The sequence below is a fragment of the Dermacentor albipictus genome, chromosome 9 (genome assembly GCF_038994185.2).
Source record: "Dermacentor albipictus isolate Rhodes 1998 colony chromosome 9, USDA_Dalb.pri_finalv2, whole genome shotgun sequence".
Classification (NCBI taxonomy): Eukaryota; Metazoa; Arthropoda; class Arachnida; order Ixodida; family Ixodidae; genus Dermacentor; species Dermacentor albipictus.
In genome coordinates this window covers 102,607,952-102,625,864 of record NC_091829.1, presented here as the reverse complement: position 1 = coordinate 102,625,864, position 17,913 = coordinate 102,607,952, and the positions used below count along the sequence as shown (strand labels likewise).

The following is a 17,913-nucleotide window of genomic DNA, read 5'->3' as shown; positions in this document are numbered from 1 at the left end:
CTCCCCACGACAAATGCTATAAAAACAGTAGGGTTATTGCAGCAAAATTTCCTATAGCTCTTTTGTGAAAGATCATGCCAACTGAATAACTAATATAAAAGCATCAAGTTGCTCCAATAAAAGCCTCTGTTACACTACACACCAGACTGGGATGTAAGGTCTAGGTTGTTTTGGAGCCAAGATGCCCACAAGCAATGCTTAAAACATGTAAACACTTAGAAGTAACAGTGAATGAACAGCTGCCATGATTAAACTGCTGATTAAACTGATTAACACTTCACAGCTGGTATCACACAATGTTTTCTATGCCACGGAAAGATTACAGCACGTGAGGGCCACAATTATTCTAGAGGCCTATACAGACAGGGTGCCAGCAAGCATGGACTAAAGATTTTCCCATGTGCATTGTGTAGTCTACCACATTTGGTTTTCTTGGGGGCACAGTCATATTGGAGTAACAATTTTCTGCCTGAATATTCATCACAGGGAGCACTGCAGCCAGCTAAAGCGAGTTTCTTCACACCCTGCCACAGATGTAGACTTGACCCATTTTTCTAGGCAGATTTGTGGGGTTCAAGAAAGAACACAGAATAACTTAAGAACTTTATTTCTTCTAGATTTAAGGTGTGGGGCCAGGTGTTAACCATTGTTTTAAAAATTTTACCAAACCGGGAAAGATTCTTTTTTGAAAGTCTTCTCATATCAGTTTGATGTACTAGTCCCTGGCTTAGTATGCGTGCGTGTGCTGTGGCTTTTTCTTAGCCTGTTTAAAAGATCGTTTTCCTTTTGAGTGTTCCAGTCTCAAGGAAATCACAAATATATTTTGATTTCAGCAACCTTTGTGACATTACACAATTCCTTTACATGCTGCAACCAAGCTTATTCTTTAACCACATGCCTTTCTTTCAGCATGGAAAAAACATCTTAGACGAAACAAGGCAAAAATGGCTGCTTATGCATTTGTATGATATTCCAACTGAGAGGGGTGAAAAGTAATACAATGTTCTACTTTCATAATTTTTCTACCATGTGCATAACATTTCTCAATAGGAATGAAGCAATGAATAAAGGGAAAATCAGACATCCACCCGTTCGTAGCAATCGCTACAAAGGAAACCCATACGGATTCCTCGAAAGAAAGGCCTCATAGTTGAAGAAAAATTCGTCCTGGTCCGGCACTCGAACCCGGGACCACCGCCTTTCCGGGGCAGCCGCTATACCGTCTGAGCTAACCAGGCGGCTAGCAGATGGCAGGGCGAAGTCGAATTTGTCGACAACACAAAGCAAAGGCAAGAGTTTGACGTAGTAGTTCTGCGGAAACCCGCAAGGTGGAGAGAAGTAATGCATAAAGGGAAAATCAGACATCCACCTGTTCGTAGCAATTGCTACAAAGGAAACCCATAAGGATTCCTTGAAAGGAAGGCCTCATAGTTGAAGAAAAATTCGACCTGGTCTGGGACTCGAACCCGGGACCACCGCCTTTCCGGGGCAGCCGGTCTACGATCTGAGCTAACCAGGACTTTCCTTTATTCATTACTTCTCTCCACCTTGCGGGTTTCCGCAGAACTACTACGTCAAACTCTTGCCTTTGCTTTGTGTTGTCAACAAATTCGACTTCGCCCTGCCATCTGCTAGCCGCCTGGTTAGCTCAGATGGTAGAGCGGCTGCCCCGGAAAGGCAGTGGTCCCGGGTTCGAGTCCCGGACCAGGACGAATTTTTCTTCAACTATGAGGCCTTCCTTTCGAGGAATCCGTATGGGTTTCCTTTGTAGCAAATACTACGAACGGGTGGATGTCTGACTTTCCCTTTATTCAGGAACGAAGCAAATTCACTCTTTTCACTAGCCTATTGCAGAAACAAAATATGACAAACTGAGCTTTTAAGGGGGCCCTCAGGGGGGCCCAGTCCATGTGTGTCTTCATTTCTAGCGCAGCTGAGCACATCTGCAGCCTGCACACCCTGTTCTAGAGGTGATCTGCTGCGTGTGGAAAGACTAGATGTGCTGATATGGCGTGGTATTATGTGCACAGTCTTCCCACGTGTTTAGTACTGGGGGTTGCATAATCTGTAGTTTCAGAGATGCATTGAAGTGAGAGACAGACAAAGCATTCGCCTCCATTGCCAGCACTTTTCACGATAGTGTCGTCCCACTGCGTGTGACAGTATCAAAGAGGACAGAGTGGATGAAAAAGCAAGGCTGGGTTTGCTTCATACTACCTATGTGAAGACCCGCCGTGGTTTCTCAGTGGCTATGGTGTTAGGCTGCTGAGCACGAGGTCGCGGGATCGAATCCTGGCTACGGCGGCCGCATTTCGGTGGGGGCGAAATGCGAAAACACCCGTGTACTTAGATTTAGGTGCACGTTAAAGAACCCCAGGTGGTCAAAATTTCCGGAGTCCCCCACTATGGCGTGCCTCATAATTAGAAAGTGGTTTTGGCACGTAAAACCCCATATATATTATTATTATTATTACCTATGTGAAGGTATCGGTGACACACCGTAAAACCATATCTTTATTCGCTGGCTCTCAAATTCAAAATTTGAAGTCGTAATAAATGGCTTTGTATTACTAAGAGTAAGGGTAAGCTGCAATGGCAGCATTGAAAAGACTAGGAAATCTCTTCAGGTAAAGTTATTTCACAGCATATACTCTTCCAAACATGTAGAGATATGGAAATTCATATAGGTAAGGCTATCATCATACCTCACAAGGAAGAGATTACACTAAACACGTTTATTAATTTTTTTTTACTTAGTGTTGATGCCTCACATTGTTTTTTCCTTGGACCAAAGGGACTGCAAGGTTTTTCCGCCTGCAAATGATTGCATAGTTTTCAAAGATAATTCCCTCCCTGCTTTGTTTGCTTGATTTGACTGTAAGTTATGTTACACAGAATGTATATCCCCCTGCAACGCCAGTACAGGCGAAGCAGGTACTAAATGAATTAGCACAGAAGGATTTTGGGGCGAGCAAAAATGGCATGTGCAATAAAGATGTGCACAGATGTCCCGTCAGTATTGCTGTCAAACAAGAAATTGTGATCATGAGCGACTGAGCAAAATAACTAAATGTGTGCTTGCCGAACTATAGCTGGCATTTGCACCTTGATTGTGACTTAGCTACCAGAAGAAATTTGTTTTGTCTTGTTCTTTTTCTGTTAAAATGTAGTTTTTTCTTTGTTTACTTTCGTTTGGGTTTTTGTAGCTATATCATGTGCACATGTGACCAATAACGCCGTCTGGAAGTTAGTGGTTGTTGGTATTTCTCACTGCCTGTCGTTTGTTCAATGTGTACTAAAGTCAAAAAAGCACCAACCAGTATAAACCAGTGTGTTGAATTTGTTTTCTTGTGTTAGTGTGAGTGATCTGACTGGTTATGTGTCCAAATAAACAATTAGATTATGAAAACAAAGTTCATCAGAACACGTCATTCGTTTTACTTATAATTACCTTATTTCAACTGCAGAACCCGCATGTTCAGGCATGTAGATTTAAGTAGAACAAGTCTTTTTGCGATTGTTAGTTCTGAACAGGTTAGAGCAGTGCTAAGGACACAAAGTGAGTCCGCATAGATAAATGGCATGGTGTACTGTGCACGGACCTGATAATTGATGTGTTTTTGCAACAGACAAGCAAATAAATATCTAGTAACACCTTGTCAAAGGCACGAAAGTGCACAAAGAGGCAGGGGTTGGCCACATTATGCCTTGGTTGTAGGTTTGTTAACAAGCATGCCACTTTCCTGTAATTTCAGAAGACAGGTGCTGCACTGACACATACATCTCTTTTTTGTTATTATGCGAAGCATACTAGCTGCACAACCACGCTCTTCCTTGCTGCGCCGCGCGTGGCCGCATAGCTACCATATGAGGTCATAACAGCTGCAAAAGCGGAGGCTCAACTCGTGCGCTCGCTTGCGGCCGCGTAGCTAAATAGCGGGGTCTCAGCTCGTGCGCTCGCCTGCATGAGTTGTTTCTTCGTCTAGCCGAACCAAATATAGCCAAGCAACAGCAGTTCACCAGGCTAAACAGTGGTTCAACAACTAAAATAAAGGCTAGTATGCTTCGCATCTTGGGCTTAATCTTAGCCAAGCCACAGCCATTTTTTGTGGGATTTGATTAGTTTCGGGGTTAATGGTTGCTGCTTTCGCTAACATGTTGCACTTGGGATATTCGGGACATCATCTGTACTATTTACAGTGTATGTACCCTAATGGTCACATAGTGGTGCGTAATCGTGACGGCTCTCATTCAAATATTGCCTGGTCTACATATGCTTTTCTTCATGCCAAAAAAATAAGATATACTACGTTTGCGTCAGAAGGAAAGAAACTGAGTGGTGTCTATTATTGTACATAAATCTATGCTTAGTTGCGTTAACATTTTTTCATAATTTCAACAACTTATTTGGTGCATTTCTGTAACATTCACACTCTGGCTTATCCACTTAGGTGTAACGAATAATAAAGGCAGAAAAGTAAAGCATTGCAGTGGATTTAACCTACTGCTGTTGATACTGTTACCTTTTCGCAGCTTTTCTTTTTGGAAAATCATATGTACAAAAGCACGTTTTGGCCAAATAATAATAATAATATTTGGGGTTTTACGTGCCAAAACCACTTTCTGATTATGAGGCACGCCGTAGTGGAGGACTCCGGAAATTTTGACCACCTGGGGTTCTTTAACGTGCACCTAAATCTAAGCACACGGGTGTTTTCGCATTTCGCCCCCATCGAAATGCGGCCGCCGTGGCCGGGATTCGATCCCGCGACCTCGTGCTCAGCAGCCCAACACCATAGCCACTGAGCAACCACGGCGGGTTGTTTTGGCCAAATAGGCTGCTGTTTGCGAGGCTCTGCAAGCACCACTATAACGTGACAAAATCAGTGTGGCCATTTGGTTATGCAAATTCTGGTGTATTGGCACCACAAAAAGTAAACGAAGAAAGATATGTACGCATGACACAAGCACCGGATCTCCGTTCAAGCTTTAAAATAAGGAAACGCAATATTTAATAACAGGTGGAGACATTATGTGATGATATCTGTTAAAATAAATTCTTTATGCAGTGCAACTAATGGATCACTGATACATTTATCATTCTTTTTAAATGTTGCAAACTACAATTACCTTGCGTGTTGTCAGGTCATAATACCTCGCTACAACGCAAGTTTTGTGGAACACAGGACCGCTGTCACATTCTTTGCAGCATTTACCATTGTGAGAGGGAGTGTTATTTCACACAGATGACTCAAACTGCCTCAATCTCCCTGATTTCGCATTAATAGAGCATCCTATCTGTCCGATGTAGGCACGGCCTTGTGATGGCAGCAGACTACACAACGCTTGCGGCCTAGCTCACTAGATGCATATTGTGCTTCAAGCCACAACCAACCTCTTCCTTTTTTTGGCTTCTGCCTTTTGTTGCAGCACAAAACTATCCTAACAAGGGCCTGAGAAAAAGGATTTGCGCAACTAAATCAAGCATGACTAGGGAATATAATGAATGAGATGATGAAGTAAAGAAGTGGTTGCAGTTGTTAAGTATGCATTTGGAATTTTCGTAAGTAATTGTGTAGCTGGTCCCTACGGGCAAACTTTTTTTTTGTATGATACATGTGAAGAGAGATTTGCTCTGATGAGAAAAAAAGACTGAAGCCAGGAAAACAAACTAATTTCTTTGTTGCGTGCAGCACAATTTGCAGGCGTTGCACTGTGCAACGGAGGTTATGTACAGTCTGCCATTCCTATCCAGTCATGCTTGCATAGCATAGACACGCACTGTAATAATTTGAGATTGAGGCTAATGAAGTTTGTGTGCAACAACTCTCATCCGCACATTGTGATGCACTGCAAAATAGAGTGCTCCGTTCCAGTGTTCTTCGAAACTCGTTGCCAGAAATTATGAGCAAATGTACATAAGATAGTTAAGCTTTGGCAGATTAGCGTGAAAAGGACAAATGCATCAGTCATTCTCAATTAAATTGCACGAAGAATTCGTTTTTGAATTAATAACGTCACTTCGTGTCACTGCGTGTTGTATATGTCTGTTTTCTTATTGAAGCCAGAGTTGAGGTTAAGCACGTGTGTCCTGCATGTCTTTGTCTTCGTTTGCTTCTGTGGTGCCATTACACCAGAGTAAATCCATGACAGGAGCTGCCAGTCCATGCAGTTATATTACATTGGGCTCAGTATGGCTGGCAGCCTGAATGTGACGAGTGCGAAGTAGCAGTAGGAACTTCAGAAGGGTAGAATTTTGTGTCAGTTGGTGGCGCATATTATAGTATGGTGAAGACAGATGAGAAAGTACTACAGAGAACTGTGAAAGTTTACTGGAAAGTTTTGCTGCAGCAGGACAATGCGTGCATTATCCTGTACAGCAAAATTTGCCAATGTTCGTAGTTGTCAGTAGCACTTCCCCATGTACATTACACTTCACCATACACTAATAGCAGTAACAACAGCAACCAACTGACCCAAGCAATAATCAATGCCCACAGAATTGCCAAATTGTAGGAGAAATGTTTCAGTGTAACACATGTTTTGTTAACTGACAAGTAAATGGCACACATATCTGCAAACCGATGATCAGGTGCATTTTTCATGCACATACATTATTTCGTACAACTGCTTCCTGCTTTGGTTTTTTATGGCTTTTAGGAAGCATTCCAAAGTACTTAACTGTTTGTCTGTTCTAATATAAAATCTGTAGTCAGCCAGCACTATGTGTCATTACTGTATACGCCCTTACTTCGCCAGTGTTCTTCGCGCTGTTCCCAACTAAATATGAATAACCAAATAACCATTTTTTTTAATTTTTAGGTTATGAAGAGAATACTCTTAATACGTAATTAATTAGAAAAATTTTCTCAATTTTAGGAAGAAGTCGGGCTGGCCCCAAGCCTGGTGTGAAATGAAGAAATGGCACTCCACATCAATTCATGTTTACTTGTCGTCATAACTAGTCTGTTAGCTTAATTTTTGGTTCTTGCTATTGAATTCTCAAGAAAGGTACCAACTCTGTCATTCATTGAAAACGAATTTTTGCACTTGGGGACGCAGCCATGCACAAAGCCTTTGAGCTCATTATTATTTTGATTCTTAAAGAAAGTGCAGCTCCTGCGTGGAGCAATGGGTTGAATAAGACGAGGGTAAATGAAAAGATGGCGACATTAATTGTCAACAGTTGTCCAACAAAAAAAGTCAAGCTGGAGCCAACATCATTGCAAGGGAACCAAATGGCTCCAGCCTGAGACATTCGTTGTTCAACCTGGCAAGTCTCCTTGTCGAAATATTTCCTCTAGCCTGAGCCTGAGACCCTAGACGAACAACACACCCATATTTGGCAACCCATGGCAAGGTAACAAATGCACATTCAAAGAAAGAGAATGTAGGGCGCACCCTGGAAGGTAGCATGAACAGTATTTTATTTACTTAATGAAATGCAGGTTTGCTATCCAACTACTTTATTTCGATCCCCATTTCATAACTGGACAGCATGGTTCCTCAGAGAGAATATTTATTCGAAGCTCACAGAATTTTGCTCTTGTATGTCCGTTAAATCTGTCCTGGTTGCTACACTACCAGCCTGTCTGCAATTGCATAGCAGTGTTTTGAGTATGCATCCCAATTCAAAAGAATAGTTAGGCATCTACCTCAGAATGTCTGCTACTGCGTTGCAGCTCGACTTCTATATCTATGTGGTGACTGTGATGCTATGTGCTTTTTAAATAAGACCAATATGCTATCTGAAGTGCAATTAAATGCAGTCTCAAATGACCTCAGCGCGGGGAATGACATGATTGGAAACCAATGTGATCAGGAGGATTTGATTTCTGAAAACAATGCACTTAAACATGAGAAAACAGTACTAATCTCGTCTAAAGAGGCTGTTATTGGGTATGATAGGGGAGTTAGTGTTCGTGGCTGCATTTGCAGCATGTTACATTGCTGGCTTTATATATTGCACTGGGTACAGTGAAATGTTGCTGCTTGCACAATATTCAACTAAACATGGTAGCCATGCTAAAGTGTCCATGCAGAACACAACTCATCCACTATTAAGGACTGCAGTGGAACCTTCCTAAAGGAAAATCGCTTAAGCGAAACTGCCGCTTAAACAGGACACCATCCTGATGGTTGGTTGGCTCTCTGCAATGTCTCGCACTAAATAGAATGCCTGGTAAATGGAACCAATTTCCCTGGCCCCTTGAGGCTCCATTTAAAGAGTGCCCACTGTAAAAATATAGGGGGGATCCTGTTCGGAACTTTCGCAAATCTAGTCATAAACAAAACTGCATTTCAGTGGGAGTGAAATGCAAAAGCACCCGTGTACTTTGATTTAGGTGCATGTTAAAGAACCCCAGGTTGTCCAAATTAATCCGGGGTTACTCGCTATGGCACGTCTCATAATCAGCAGGTTGGTTCTGGTTTGTAATATACGGTTTATTTTTAATAGCCTGCTCGGAAATATAGCCCAGTCACTACACTAAATTATGTAGCTTGTTTGTGTGTTGAGTCCCAATTTCTTAATTTAGTACTTTGCCATTTATCATATTTGTGTGCTAGTCCATGCAATGTACCACTGATCAGCCTCATTACACACGCCACTGTTAATTTAGAATGGCTTAGTCAAGCAACTTAAACTTACAGCACAAACACCTAAGACGGACAACAAAAGGAACATACGACACATCGAGGCTAACAACTTCTTTATTTCTTCGTCGTCGATGCAATATAAACCCTAGACCACACAACCGTGCAGGCACTCAGATTACATTACAGAGATCTGCCAAATTATCACATAAGCAAACGTAGGAAGTCAAATTCGGATGGGTGCAGGGACAAAGATATCTCCCTGATGCAATTATCGCCTTGCCTTTTTATGTGGTAGGCCTCTATGGTAAGCCGCGCATGCTCATTCTTGCTTTTGCCTAGAATCGACGTCCCGTCAAGTTGTGCCTCACAATTGTTGCAAGAGTTTATATGCGCACCAAGGTGCGCTGCTCTATCTGCATTTTTGTTTACTTTTTGCGCATGTTCCCTGAGTAGCTCATTGACGCAATGCCCTATCTAGCCAAGCTATATCTTAGCACATGAGACTGGAATGGTGTAAACCACGCCGACAGCGCGCGACACATATGAAGCACTATGCCGAATTTGGCCTCCTCCTCTGCTCTCTCCGCAGGTGCGTGAGCATAGCTTTAAAAGCTTGTTCGGCGAAGAAAAAGCCAAAGGAACACTATGCCTGCAAGCAACTCCCTTGAGTTGATAGATGACCTTATGTATTTAAGGGACCACGCAGGGAACATGCGCACAAAAGTAAACAAGAATGTAGGTAGAGGAGTGCACCTTGTTGCGCATGCAAGCCCTTACAACAGTTGTGAGACACGACTGGATAGGACGTCGATTCTTGGAAAAAGCAAGAATGAGCATGCGCAGCTTGCCTTAGAGGCCTACCACATAAAAAGGCAAGGCGATAATTGCATCAGTGACATATCTTTGTCCCTGCACCCATCTGAATTTGACTTCCTACGTTTGCTTATGCGGTAATTTGGTAGATCTCTGTAATGTAGTCTGTGCGGTTGTGTGGCCTAGCGTTTATATATGCATCGATGACAAAGAAATAAAGAAGTTGTCAGTTAGCGCCAGTGTGTGCCGTATCTGCCTTCTGTGGTCCGTCTTAGATGTTTGCGCTGTAAGTTTAAGTTCAGAATTATGTACCAACTAGGCCCAAATGGAGTTTTACTGTTAGTCAAGCAAGCTCAATATATAGTCTGTGCAAAAGTGTGGAGTGTCAGTGCAAAGTAACAGTTCAAACACATGGCTATGTAGTTACAGTTCAGTATGCAACGAGATAAGATTTCTTAGCATTTCTTTCATTTGCTAATTTCATTGTGTTAGGACATGTAGAATACTAGTAACTCGCATGCATGCTTACAATGTACAGTATTCTTTTTTAAAATCCAGACAATTATTTTACTGGGGCAGAAATTTGCTGTCTTTTGGGCCCGAAAGTGAACATATATTTTTTACATTCGGTGTTTAATAAATTTTTTTTTGCTGTCAGTGTGTGTCTCGTGCATTTTTCCTTTCAGCAAGTAGCAACTGCTCTCGAAGGCGTTTGCTGGCCTCGGAGGCACTTCTGCTAACTAGCATTTTCGCTAGGATGATTGTATAAAAGCTTTGCAACGAGGGGCTCTGTGATCAGGGAAAGGAAAAAATGAAGACGGGTGGCGACGGGTTCATTCACCATTGGACCACGTGTGCGCGTGACTTGGTCGATTCAGCGGTGGCCGTGTGCCATCGATTGGACCACGTGTGGCGAGCCCGCGGGGAAATGCTTCGTGGCGGTACGCCGCGCCTATGCAGCAGCAGACGGAATACCGGAGGCCACAGTGTAGGACGCCGGCGTTCGCTCCGAGCAGCTGCGACGCCTGCTCGGGTGGCAGCTCACGGATGGACGAGTTCCCTTGAGCCTTGATCACCGGCGTTCGACATTTTGGCCTGCGGCGTTCCGTCTGGTGCTGCGTAAGCGCGGGACCCGCGCCACCAAGCATTTCGCGACGTGCTTGCCGCAACTAAACTAAAATGCCTTTAATTCGTTCACAAAACTCCCATTGTACCTCCCCGTCAAATGGGGGTGAAGTGGGCGTATTACGGTACCCCCATTGTGTGCCCAATTAATGCCCATGTCAATGGGAGTTTTATCGTACGCCCATTCAATGGGAGGAAAAAGATGTACAAAAGGGAAAGCGCTAGAGGACAGGCAAAAAACGCCCATCTGGGTGTTTTTTTGTTTACAGTGTACAGACCTTGTAGGCATTCTGCTCAGTGACCTCATTCTCTGACCCGGGTCTACGCGCCAGCTTCTTACGGATCGTGGCCGCTTTTTCCTATCGAAGGCCATTGACCTCCGTAGCTGCTCTACTGAACATCGCCTTATGACAGCCTATCATCCACAGACCAACGGTCTTAGCGAGCGCCTCAACCGAACTCTCACGGATATGCTGTCTATGTACGTCGCTACGGATCACCACGATTGGGACGCCACCAGGCCTACCCTACGTTACTTTCGCTAACAACTCGTCCCGGCATGACGACGCCGGCTATTCGCCGTTCTTTTAACGCGATAGCGTTAAGGAGCTCGTGTCGCAGAAAAGCCAGTGTCGTAGGCGTCGGCGTCCGCGGCGTTGACCGTGAGCGATAAATCACTGCAGGCACTTCATAAATAAAAAGCAACTTCGAAGATGGGCTGGGTGGGAATCGAACCAGGGTCTCCGGAGTGTGAGACGGAGACGCTACCACTCAGCCACGAGTTCGATGCTTGAAAGAAGTACAAAAGCGCTTCTAGTGAATGCGGTGTTGCCTTAGAAACGTGCCGTAGAAAGTTATACTGCGGTGTATATCGGTAATTACGAGCATGTAACTTACAGAAGTCGCACTTACATGAGTAGCGCAGTACGTTTCCGCAACATTTCTTCTGTGCTCACCGCACACGCAGAGCCATCTTGCGGCAAACGCAGAAGACCCCCTCCTCTCAATGTACGGCACTGCCCCGACAGGTGGCGCGCCACGGCTGTGCGCGGACCGGTGCCAGGCGCGTCGCATGCCCCGACTCCCTCTCCCCTGACGACGCTTCGCCGTTCTCCCACACGGGTTGCAGACTCAAGCGCCGTTCCTTTCTTTAGAATACTATCTATCTATCTCTCTGCCCGTGCCGATCACGACGTTCGGCTGGCGTACATCGTTTCCTCCTCCGAGACACCGAGTTCTTTGGTTCGTTCCGTTTGCTCAGGCGCACATTTCGTTGCCGCGCCGAACACAGCGTTGCTCGACGCTCACCGTTTCCGATGCGGGGCGCCTCGTAAGTGATCGCTGCGCCGTAGCGCATTGTCTTACACCCCTTGGCGGGTCGACGGGAACGCTGTCGTGTTCCACTCTTGAAGGCGAAGCTTAAGCGTCCTCCAATTTTTTTCCAGTACGGGCGCAAACCTGCGTTGCCCTTCGAGACGCTCCTTCCTTTTGATCCCTCCGTGCCCACCATATATGCTTAGTACATCATCTCTCGAGCCAGAATAGCTCGCCAGGTTGCTCACACCAGACTATCTCCTTTGCAGGCCTCCCAGAACGAGCGCTACGATAACCGGCACCGCTAAGTTGTGTACCCTCCTGAATCTATTGTCCTACTCTGGACGTCGTCTCGACGCCAAAGCCTGTGCGAGACGCTCCTCCCTCGCTACACTGGACCGTATACAAATTCTACGCAAGCTCAACAACATTGACTACCTCATCTCTCCCCTCCCACATCGCCCGTCTTCTTTGACGTCTACCACTAAATGTTTTCCATGTGTCGCGACTAAAACCTTACTTCACCAATAGTGCTGACTGATTTTAGAACGCACCATGACGGCGCTCATTCCGCCGGGGGTGATGCTACGAGGAATCGCGTACATGAACATGCCGTTGAGGGACCGTTTCGCTCCGCGAAGAGAAAGACAGGACATGCCGCGTGAGATGCGGTCAGCCAAAATATGTATTCTTTTTCACACCGTAGCTGGACCACACATTTGCCGAAACGGGCCGTGCCTTGTGTATGTGTACTGTGACACTGAGTTACTTTTCACAAGTTGCCGCTCTTCTGTCTTCCTTCTGGGCCCATTCTCTATTGTGCCCTCCCCCCCCCCCTCGCCGCCCAATTCAACTTGTCCTCTCTCCCGCTACAATGGCGGCACGCGCGCTGGTGCTGCGCAGCGACCGTTTTGTTCCTCATTGCTTCGTGTCAACTGGAACCTAGCTTGCGGTTCCTCTCCGCGCCCTTCCACTCTCCGACTTATGTCTCCCTCCTCCTGTGTGTTCCTTTCCTTTTTTTTTCTTTTTTTTCTAACTGACATCCTTGCCCTACATACATGGGGCTCCACCTACCTTTTGACCTGCATCGGTTCCAATAAGGCCCCTTTAAAGTTTCCAAAGCGCCGAGGGAAAGTCAATCACTGTCACAATTGTCCCTTTCGGTTTGATGCATCTGAGAACGACCGGGCATCCGGTCTGGTGTCTTGACTAACAGCGCCGAACTGCCATTTTCTTGTAAACTCTGATGAAAATGGATCCACCGGTCGAATGTGATCATATTAAAATTAAATACTTCTTTCTGTTTGCCTTGCTGCACCACTCAAATTCATTATATATATTGTAAGCATTTATGCGGACTTCATCTTCATCTGTACAAAGTCATCATCAATCATCGGCTCGTGTTCGTTTTTGCGTCGGCGCCATTTTTCCTTCTTGGAATAAAGCGTCGTCTCAACCGTGGTATTTCAAGTGGTGGAGGCGCTTTAAGATCCCTTCGACCTCAATCCACTTCAAGATCTCTCCTGGAGCTACGTTCGGGACGCCGCTTACGCCAAGAGGCCGCCATGTCGCAAGACCAGACCGCAGCATCCACCATCTCGGTTCCAGTGCCAGCCACCCCCACTCCCAGCTCTGCCAACAACCGGTATCGCGACCCTGAAATCTTCTCTGGCTTGCCTGGTGAGGACGTTGAAGACTGGCTCGACAACTACGATCGTGTCAGCGACTACAACAACTGGAACAGCCAGCATTGCCTCGCCCCTCCACAAGCTCCTTACTAGTCCCAGTTCCTTCGATTGGAACGATCAGTGTGAAGCCGCGTTCCAAGAACTCAAGCGCGCACTAACATCCCCACCTGTTCTTTGTCATTTTGATGACCAGGCGCCCACATTAGTGCATACTGACGCCAGCGGTCACGGAATTGGTGCCGTACTGCTGCAGCGCGACCACGAATTTTGTGAAAAGGTTGTTGCATATGCAAGCCGCACTCTCACTTCCGCGGAAAAGAAGTACTCTATAACCGAACAAGAGTGTTTGGCTGCTGTCTGGTCCATTCAGAACTTTCGTCCATACCTTCACGGTCGACATTTCACGGTTGTGACCGACCACCATGCCCTATGTTGGTTGTCGACGATCAAAAACTTGTCCGGGCGTCTTGGCCGCTGGATACTCCGATTACAAGCATATGATTTCAATGTCATATATAAGTCCGGACGGAAGCACCAAGATGCCGATGCTCTTTCACGATGCCCATTACCACCATCCTCGGAGCACATCACATCACCTTGTCAAATTGGCCGCACGGAGGACGCTTCGTCTATTACACCGATTTCTTCCTTGACTTCATCAAACCGCCTTTCAGTGCTTTCCACTCACCAGCGCGCCGATTCCTATTGCCAAAGTATCATCAATCGCCTTAGTGGTATTTCATCTCCACCCAATGCCAGGCTCCGGAAACAACTCAAACTGTTCAAGTTTGAAGACGACGTGCTCTACCGGTACATTTTTCACCCGGAAGGCCATCGATGGGTTCCCGTTCTACCGCGCGCTCTTCGCGCTGCAGTTCTGCAGGCCTCACACGATGACCCTACGTCAGGCCACTTGGGTTACAACAAAACACACGAGCGCATACGCAGCCGATTCTATTGGCCAGGCCTTTCCACGAGCATAGCTAGATATGTTGCCTCGTGCACGCTTTGCCAACACCGTAAGCGACCTACTACTGCTCCGGTCGGGACCCTACAACCACTTCCTTGTCCAGCACAACCCTTCTCTGTCGTCGGCATTGACCTTTTCGGGCCACTCCCACCTACTCCAGATGGCAACCGATGGATCGTCACTGCTGTTGACCATTTGACCCGGTACGCTGAAACAGCCGCAATACGCTCAGGAGCTGCCTCAGAAGTAGCGGCCTTCTTCTTGCAGTCTGTCTACTTACGTCATGGGACGCCTCACGTTCTTTTGAGCGACCGAGGCAAGACATTTCTTTCAAGCACTCTTGATCAAGTTCTGCAAGCGTCCAACACCGTGCACAAGACAACGTCTAGCTGCCACCCTCAAACCAACGGCCTAACAGAGCGATTTCATCGCACGCTGTGTGACATGCTATCCATGTATATTCAACCTGATCATCGTAACTGGGATGCGATTCTCCCATTTGTAACATTTGCGTACAACACGTCTGTTCAACGGACCACCGGATACTCTCCGTTTTTCTTAGTATATGGCCGCCACCCAACCTCATCACTCGACGTTTCTTTCTTCTCTGGCCCCGTCAACGCTTCACCATTCATTTGCGACCACTTTGTTTCTCGTCTTGCCCAATGTCGTCGTCGCGCCCGTATGAACACTGCAGCCAGCCAAGACGATCGCAAACATCGGTACGATGCCTCTCATCGCGTCGTTTCCTACCGCCCTGGTGACGATGTGCTCCTATGGACCCCTGCGCGAACACCCGGTTTATGTGAGAAGCTTGAGTCTCGATATCTTGGCCCCTACAAAGTCATCGAGCAGACCTCACCGGTGAACTATCGCGTTACACCTGTTGAGACCCCAACCGACCGACGCTGCCGCGGAACAGAGATCGTGCACGTTTCTCGCCTGAAGCCCTTTCATCTCCGTTCCACCGTCTAATGTGCGGCCAGGCTGGCCGCTTCCGTCCGCGGGGGAAATTAGTGTAAGCATTTATGCGGACTTCATCTTCATCTGTACAAAGTCATCATCAATCATCGGCTCGTGTTCGTTTTTGCGTCGGCGCCATTTTTCCTTCTTGGAATAAAGCGTCGTCTCAACCGTGGTATTTCAATATAATATATATATATATATATATATATATATATATATATATATATGCATATGTGTATATGTATGTATTGTCACGTGGCAGTGACGTTAAATGACACAGTAGCAGTACTGTGAAAGACAAAACTAGCTTTTATTGGGCGAACCTGTGCCCACAAAACAGGCTACACTTAAAGCACAATGATAGCGGCGAACACAGTCGGCGATCGTCGAAAATCTGATCAGCGGTTCAAGCGCGTCGGCTTTTATACACAATCGTCGAATGTTCCAGACTAATCGTTGGGACCCGCGTGCCTTCCATAAAGTTCATCATTCGCGTCAGGCGAATAAATCAGATAACACAAGGTTCGGCGACAACAGACTGCAGATAGAAGCATCGATAACTTTCCAGAAACTTCGGATACATGCAAGCGCGTCCCGCGCTGTGCGATAAGATTTGTTTAGCGGCGAAACCTGGTCGCCCGATAAATATAAATACACGTGTCAATACCCCCCTTTTAAAAAGCATCGTCCCGATGCTACAAAGAGAGCGAAACACAAAACGACACTTATTAAACACAAGTAAGAAAACAACGAAAAGAAACAAAGTCCAAAGGTCAGGTACGCGAAGTCCCAAAGTTGGTCAACGCTGGTGGTACGGCTTTAGCCGCACAACGTGGACAATTTCAGGTCGTGAGCGCCGCCGCTGTGACCGCGAAATGCCGTCTGGCACGACCTCGTAGTCCAGTGCACCCATACGTCGGATGATCTTGTACGGTCCGAAATAGCGACGAAAATGCTTCTCGCTCAGTCCTCGTCGGTGTATAGGGGTCCAAACCCAAACACGGTCACCGGGCTGGTACTCCACAAAGCGTCGTCGGAGGTTGTAGTGTCGGCTGTCGGTCCTCTGCTGGTTCTTGATCCGCAGGCGGGCGAGCTGTCGGGCTTCTTCGGCGCGCTGGAGATAGCTAGCGACGTCAACATTTTTCTCGTCAGTGACGTGCGGCAGCATGGCGTCGAGCGTCGTCGTCGGATTCCTGCCGTAAACCAGCTTAAACGGCGTGATCTGTGTTGTTTCTTGCACCGCCGTGTTGTAAGCGAATGTTACGTACGGCAGGACGGCATCCCAGGTCTTGTGTTCGCCGTCGACGTACATTGCTAGCATCTCGGCGAGTGTCTTGTTTAGGCGCTCCGTGAGACCATTCGTCTGCGGATGGTAGGCAGTTGTCCTCCTGTGACTTGTCTGGCTGTACTGCAGAATGGCTTGGGTGAGCTCTGCTGTAAAAGCCGTTCCTCGGTCGGTGTTGAGGACTTCTGGGGCACCATGTCGCAGCAGGATGTGCTCGACGCCACTTCGGCTGCGCTGCCTTTTGGTAAAGCTTTAGTTTCAGCGAAGCGGGTGAGGTAGTCCGTCGCCACGACGATCCACTTATTCCCGGATGTTGACGTCGGAAACGGCCCCAACAAATCTATCCCAATCTGCTGGAATGGTCGACGACGAGGTTCGATCGGCTGTAGTAATCCTGCTGGCCTTGTCGGTGGTGTCTTGCGCCGCTGACAGTCTCGGCATGTCTTGACGTAACGGGCGACGTCGGCGGTGAGACGCGGCCAGTAATACCTTTCCTGTATCCGCGACAGCGTCCGGGAGAATCCGAGGTGCCCAGTGGTTGGGTCGTCGTGTAGGGCGTGCAGTACTTCTGGACGCAGTGCTGACGGTACAACAAGAAGGTAGCTGGCGCGGACTGGTGAGAAGTTCTTCTTCACGAGCAGGTTCTTTTGTAGCGTGAACGAAGACAACCCGCGCTTAAATGCCCTAGGGACAACGTCGGCGTTCCCTTCCAAGTACTCGACGAGGCCTTTTAACTCCGGGTCGGCTCGCTGCTGTTTAGTGAAGTCTTCCGCGCTTATTATTCCAAGGAAGGCGTCGTCGTCCTCGTCGTCTTGCGGCGGGGGATCGATGGGGGCGCGTGATAGGCAGTCGGCGTCTGAGTGTTTTCGTCCGGACTTGTAGATCACCGTCACGTCATATTCTTGCAGTCTGAGGCTCCACCTCGCCAGCCGTCCTGAAGGGCCCTTCAAGTTAGCTAGCCAACACAACGCGTGATGGTCGCTGACGACTTTGAATGGCCTGCCATATAGGTAAGGGCGGAATTTTGCTGTAGCCCAAATGATGGCGAGGCATTCCTTTTCAGTCGTAGAATAATTGCCTTCCGCTTTTGACAGCGACCGGCTAGCATAAGATATCACCCGTTCATGTCCGTCTTTCTTCTGGACTAGGACGGC

At 46.9% G+C, this 17,913-nt stretch overlaps 1 protein-coding gene and 1 non-coding gene across 7 annotated transcripts in view; one reads left to right on the top strand and one right to left on the bottom strand.

Moving 5' to 3' along the window:
- LOC139049594 (phospholipid-transporting ATPase ABCA3-like) overlaps positions 1-17,913 on the bottom strand; it is a 259,493-nt gene that overhangs the window by 61,004 nt on the left and 180,576 nt on the right. The window lies entirely within an intron of this gene.
- On the top strand, positions 1,638-1,712 carry TRNAS-GGA (transfer RNA serine (anticodon GGA)). The gene has a single exon. It is a non-coding gene; the product is annotated as a tRNA-Ser (tRNA).